Raw genomic sequence first — 7,083 nt, 5'->3', positions numbered from 1 at the left:
TGCTATTCCTTTACCCTTCTTGGCCGTAGCAATGTAGTGGGAGCTGCAAGCTTCACGTGTTTTAACTTTGTCAGAGCACTTTGAAAAAGTGGTATGTGGTATCTGGAAAGCTGATGTTGCGTGTGAAGATTGCAGACAAGCTTTATCCAAGGAAATCTGGCTTTCGAAGTTTGGAAAGTAATGCCTCTTTGGTTTTCAAACAAGCAATCATGTCGAGGATCTGGCTCTCAATATTCGGAGAATGGTGCCTCTTCGATTTTTGAAAAAGCAATCCTGTTGGGAGTCTGGCTCTTGAGATTCAGAGAGCGGTGCCTCTTCGATTTTTGAGAAAGTAATCCTGTTGGGAGTCTGGCTCTCGAGATTCGGAGGGCGGTGCCTCTTCGATTTTTGAGCAAGTAATCATGTTGGGAGTCTGGCTCTCAAGATTCGGAGAGCGGCGCCTCTTTGATTTTTGAGCAAGCAATCTTGTTGGGAGTGTTTTGTCGAATGTGAGTAAAGGTTGGGCATTTTTGCCAGTCAACCTTGCCACAGAGCACGGAGGTTGACACACATAGGGACTTTTTAGTTATCAAGTAGTGGTGTTGTTCCTTTCCCTTATGGGTAATAGTAGGGTAGCTGGACCTTCAAAATTTATGTGTCTAAACTTTGTCAGAGATTTTTGGCAAAGTTATCTGTGGTACCCGAGGAGTTGATATTGCGTGTGGAGTGGGGTGCCTCTTCGAAATCCGAAGAGTGGTGCCTCTTCAATTTTTTAATCAACGGCCCTGTTACCCTTTCTTTTATAAGGGCACCAATTGTGTGCAAGAAGTACATTCAGAGAGTTATTGCTTGTAGGAATTTCCCCTTATTTTTGTACTTAAGAGATTTATTGCACCTCATTTCTCCTTCATTATTTCTGAGAATGTCTGGCTCAACCGATCGTCGTTTTGACTTAAACTTTGGTCAAGAGGCAACCATGCCTTCTCAAGACAACATATGGCACCCATCCTTCTTATCCCCTACTAGTTATCTTACCGTTGGGGACTCTATGATGAAGAATGATATGACCGCTGCGGTGGTGGCCAGGAACCTTCTCACTCTTAAAGATAACAGACTACTTTCCAAACAGTCTGATGAGTTAGCTATTAAGGATTCTTTGGCTCTCAGTGTTCAGTGTGCATGTTTTGTGTCTAATATGGCCCAACGCCTATTTTTTCGAACCCGCCAAGTTGAATCATTGGCGGCTGAAGTGATAAGTCTCAAATAAGAGATCAGATGGCTCAAGCATGAGAATAAACAGTTGCACAGGCTCGCATATGACTATGCTACAAACATGAAGATGAAGCTTGACCAGCTGCAGGAATCTGATGGTCAGATTTTACTTGATCATCAGAGGTTTGTGGATTTGTTCCATAGGCATTTATTGCCTTCGTCGTCTGGGGCTATACCACGTAATGAAGCTCCAAATGATCAACCTTATGTGCCTCCTCCTTCTGGGGTTCTGCCTAGTACTGAGGCTCCGAATGATCACCATTCGATGCCTGCTCTTTCTAGGGCTTTGCCGACTGCTGAGACTTCTCATGAGCAACCTTTGTGAAGGCTCTCTCTTGTTTGTTTATTTTGATTCATGTATATGTACATATTTGTAACTTATCGGAGATATCAATAAACAAGCTTTGCTTCATTTCAACGTATTATGTTAAATACACCAAGGCCTTCTTCACTAAGTTATTTGAATTTTTTCTTTTGTTGAAGCATGTATGTTGAAGCTTTGAGAGTGAAGCATGTATGTTGAGGTAGTGCTCCCTTAATTTCCCGAGTGAGGAAAAGTTCTCGGTTGGAGACTTGAAAAATCCAAGTCACTGAGTGGTCGTGAGACTTCTGAGTATCAAGGTGCAGTAGCATATGGTAGGAGTCCCCCAAGTCTTCGGTCGAGGGAGTTGACGAATAAGGCATTTCCTTTCTAAGTGATAGCCCAAAACTTCTCCTTCATATATATTTGTTATGAAAGTTGTTAGGCCCAAAGAAGATAAGGCCTAGGCAATTTATTTATTTTTATTAAATTTTTTTTTTCGAAATTTTTTTTTCGAAATTTTGAATTTTTGAATTTCCGAAAAAATATATATATATATATTTTAAGCTTTGTAGGTGAAGCTTTGGTGCTGAAGCTTTATAGGTGAAGCTTTGGTGTTGAAGCTTTGTAGGTGAAGCTTTGAGGTTGAAGCTTTGTTGGGCACCATGAATTGATTTTGCTTCACACTATCTTGATCAAGATAGTGTGAAGCTTTTGTAGGTGAAGCTTTGTAGGTGAAGCTTTTGTGGATGGAGCTTTTGTGCGTCAAGCTTTTGTGGGTGAAACTTTTGTAGGTGAAGCTTTTGTGGGTCAAGCTTTTGTAGGTGAAGCTTTTGTGGGTCAAGCTTTTGTGGGTCAAGCTTTTGTGAGTCAAGCTTTTGTGGGTCAAACTTTTGTGGGTGAAGCTTTTGTAGGTGAAGCTTTTGTCGGTCAAGCTTTTGTCGGTCAAGCTTTTGTAGGTGAAGCTTTTGTGGGTGAAGCTTTTGTGTTGAAGCTTTTGTGGGTGAAGCTTTTGTGTTGAAGCTTTTGTAGGTGAAGCTTTGGAGTTGAAGCTTTAGAGTTGAAGCTTTTGTTGGATACCATGAATTGATTTTGCTTCACACTATCTTAATCAAGATAGTGTGAAGCTTTTGAGAATTTGTAGTTGTCCTCCATTGATGAAGTTTTTGTTAGCACCATAAATTGGTTTTGCTTCACATTGTCTTGATCAAGAGTGTGTGAAGCTTTTGAGAGTTGTGGTTGGTCTCCATTGATGAAGCTCTTGTTGGCACCATAAATTGATTTTGCTTCACACTGTCTTGATCAAGAGTGTGTGAAGCTTTTGAGAATTGTAGTTGCCTTTCATTGATGAAGCTTTTGTTGGCACCATAAATTGGTTTTGCTTCACACTATCTTGATCAAGAGTGTGAAGCTTTTGAGAGTTATGGTTGAACTCCTTTGATGAAGCTCTTGTTGGCACTATAAATTGGTTTTGCTTCACACTGTCTTGATCAAGAGTGTGTGAAGCTTTTGAGAATTATGGTTGCCCTCCATTTTTTCATTGTCTTCATTTGCTCATTTTGTTTCAGATAAAGTGCTCTTATAGTTGAGAGGGATTCCGGCATTGCTTTGCACCATCTTCAGGTTGGTAGTCTTATCCACTAGATCACATGCTTTCATTCTTGTTGAATTGTTTGAGTGTTCATGTATTTGGTTGAGAACATAATGAACTGATTAAGCTTTTCTCCACGCCCTAGGAACTTCCTTATGTTTCGATCTTTCATGTGGTGATAGAGTTTGTTTCTCTTTGTTGTAGATGTCAGAGTTTGGAAGTCCTAGTGATGGGGGCTCCCCTAACTCTAACTCTAGGTTTGAGCTTGCAATGTTGGAGTATTCAAGGCCTTTGTTGGAGTCTTGTACAAAAAATTCGAGATTGGGTAATCTTCGCAATTGTCAAGCCTTAGCCAATATTGGTTCTTCCTCCTTCATGTCAGTGGGTGAGAGAGTTGTTTGTGACGCCATACCCATATTTCGCTATGAGTTCACAGCAGACCATTTAGTGCAAAACTTGTTAGATAGCGAAAAACAGCTTGAGGCCCTAAGGCAGTTATGTAGTATCCCTCGTAGTGTAGGAATGCGTTTGGTGCATCATGAAGAATTGTCCTCTGAACCACCCAAGGGTCATGTTATGTTCTATAACCAGATATTATTGACTTAAGTGGTGAAGCTGCCTTTGCACCCGTGGTTGCAACAGATGCTGTCTTTCATTAGATATACACCTGGGCAACTTTACCCTGGTTTTTAGGATACCTTGATCGAGTTTTATATTATTTGGATGGAATGTGGGTTAGGTGAGCCTTCTTTTCATTAATGGCGTTATTGTTATAAGATGCGCCCGGTGAAAGCATGCACTGGGTATGCCGAGTGTGCATGTCGAAGTGAGAGAGAACTTATTGTCTTTGGTAAGACAAAGGCATACTGCACTTGGAAAAACCATTGGTGCTTTCTTTATAATGATTGGGAGTATGTTAAAGGTGTCACGCCTGAGCGACGTGTTCCTACTCACTTCCAGACTGTAGGTTGTAATGTATCCATTGTTTGCATTATTTGCTATTTGTTGTGATTTTCTCTTACTTCTAACATTTTTTCTTTGTGCAGTGACTTGAGGGACTATCAAGCTGTCTGGATGGGAGCTAGCTGACGTAAAGGAGGTGTTGAGGGTGCCTAAAGAGGATAGACATTTGGGCAAGCTACGACCCTTATTTCGAAAGTACGGTTTCCAGCCCCTAGTGTCGGAGTGCCAGAGACGAGCAAGTAAGTTGTGTCTTTCATTTCGCCCTCTTTTTCTTTTACAAAGTTGCATTCCTTACTTTGATTTTTCTTGTTCAGTGGAGAAGTGGGCAAGAAAGGGGAGACTAATGCCAAGAAAGGGAAAACACCCATGTTAGTTCCCGTAGACGACATTTTGTTTCACAAGGAAGCTCGTAAGCACTAGGTGAGGCCAACCCCTAAACCTAAGTTGTAAGATGAAGTCCTCAAGATTGCTGCCTCAAAGAAGGCTGAAGCTAAGGCCATCGGGTGTGCTGCTACCATAGTTGCAGGGGATGAGAGACGATTGTTGCCTCCTCTTCCTACCATCAATCCCATATTTCCTTCAACCATGGAGTCTACTTACCAAGAAGGTGGCCCTAGCTGTAACCGTAAGAGAAAGTACAAGGAAGAGGTTGGCAGCATTCATTGGAAGGACTTAAAGGTTGTCATGCAGCCAAGTAGTTTTGGGTATGTTAATAATTGCCTGGCAGGACGTTGATCCACTGTTGATGAGCTTGGCGAGCCGCTAGATGAGAATGAATCAGATCGGGACCGGATGATGAGGCTATCTTTTTATGTAAGTGTTACTTTGTCATTTATTTGCTTTCTCCCTTCTTTTTCCTGGTAGTGACGATTATCTTACCATGTAGGTTATGACAGATTACGAGAAGTCGAGCGGTACAAGGCAAAGTTTAAAGAGAATAAGCAGCTTGTGAATGACGCCAGAAAAACGAGCAAAGCTTTGGCTGATGCCATCCGCCTTAAGGATGAAAATTTTGAGAGTTTAAAGAGGCGGAATGGTGTGAACGTGAGGCTCAAGAAACAATTGGAAGCGACTAAGGAACAATTGGAGACAACCATCCTTGAAGTTTCCAAGGTTAAATGGGAGTTGGATAGTGCATTGGTTGAGGTTTATGGGCTGAAGAAAAGTATCCCAACTGAGAGGGATGCTGTTGTGCATGAGTTCTTAAGTTCCCAGGCCTTTCACGAGGCTTTTAGACCTCACTGCATCCGAGTGGCTAATTTTGAGAAAAGGAAATTGATGGCTGTCCTTGAGCGTTACGACAATGGAAGCATTATCCGAAAGTACCGTGATGAGATGGATGAGTATCGACAAAAAGGTGAAGCCTTCGTCCTCGCAGTTGATCCTAGTAGTGATGATGACTTTGATAATGAGGCTAGTATTAGTGAGCAGTCTCAGGAGAGTGAGGATGGTCCTGGAGATGCTGAGGAAGGTGGTGATGGCGATGGGGTTGAAACACATAGTGATATTGTCAGGGGTTCGACTTTAGATGAGGATGACTCGTAGTACCCTTTTTTTCTACATGTACTCTGGATGTACGAGTTTGTTGTTTGTGTGACATGTGCCATATACTCTGGATGTACTAGTTTGTTGTTTGTGTGGCATGTGCCATGTACTCTAAATGTACTAGTTTGTTGTTTGTGTTGGAAATGTGCCCTAAAACCAATCATATGATGATACTTTACAGACATTTCACATGTTAAACTAATCTAGTTTAATATCAAGGGCAAATATTATTGTTTTAAGCCGTCTCATATAAATGTTATATGCTTAAACGATAAGTCCAAGGAATATGTAATTAGGAGAATGTAATTTAAAGAAGTTAGATTCATGTGACAATTCTCTTTCGTATACATATCCTGAACGTTCCTGATCATAAGATTACCAATTGGGCATTGACAGTCCGTTAAGATCAGTACGTGTTGTGTCTTCTCTCAAGGAAAGTGACTGGTCTCGAGTCATTGGTGTGATTGACACCAAGACAAGCATGTAGGTGCTCAATAGAGAATGAGTCCACTGGGCACGATCAACCATGAGTTCTCATACTCATGTCACATGAGAACTCATGGTTGAGATAATGCAAAGTAGTCATTTGACCTGAGGCATCATAGTTGTCTTGTGGTTAGGTCCTTGATCTTTAACTATGTCAAAGTCATTCCATCAGAGGGTGTCCACGGCATAATTGGGGTTAAGCCACTTAGCCATGGAGGCAAGTGAATGCGCAACAAGGGATCTCTAACCTTCAAACCGTTTGAGGGAGAATACTCTATGATATGATTAAGAATCTCTGGCCAGAGTATGAATGAGATTTAGGAAATCGTTCCAAATCACATTCAAGGTAATCATATAAGTAAGAGAATCACATTGGATAGTAGACATGAATAAACTATCAAACCAAACAATGTGGTCAAGAGTATTGTATTAGAGAAAGACCGTATTGCATTGTAATTCTAAACTGAATAGGTTCTCCCCCTCTTCTGATTAGCTTGGGTAACCATGACATACTGCTAGGTGTCACTCATGGTTTATGGAAGCCCTAAACGTGTATAATCACTAAAAGGAGAATTGAAAGTAAGTTTCAATTCACAATCGATTTGAAAGAGTTCTAATCGCCCACTGCCTCGCTAAAAGGAACCTAATGGATCGTACACCGAGTAAGGTAGAGATTGAAGAAACAACGGAGATGAGTAAGGATAATTAAATGGTTTAATTATTTATGGCAAGGATTAATTAATATGTTAATTAATCAAACGAATAAAGTTCATTAAAAGACCACGGGTTAGTTTTGGGCCTCAAGGCCCAATGGGCTTCGAACGTCAAGCCCATTGACTTAAGTTGTATGACAACTTAATGACTAATAATTCACAAAGGCCCAAAAAGCCCAATAAAACCCTATGGCCAGCCATAATGATAGTGGAGTGGGTTTTGGACTTATTAC

Source organism: Malus domestica, chromosome 15, assembly GCF_042453785.1.
Source record: "Malus domestica chromosome 15, GDT2T_hap1".
Lineage (NCBI taxonomy): Eukaryota > Viridiplantae > Streptophyta > Magnoliopsida > Rosales > Rosaceae > Malus > Malus domestica.
This window is presented reverse-complemented; position numbering follows the sequence as displayed.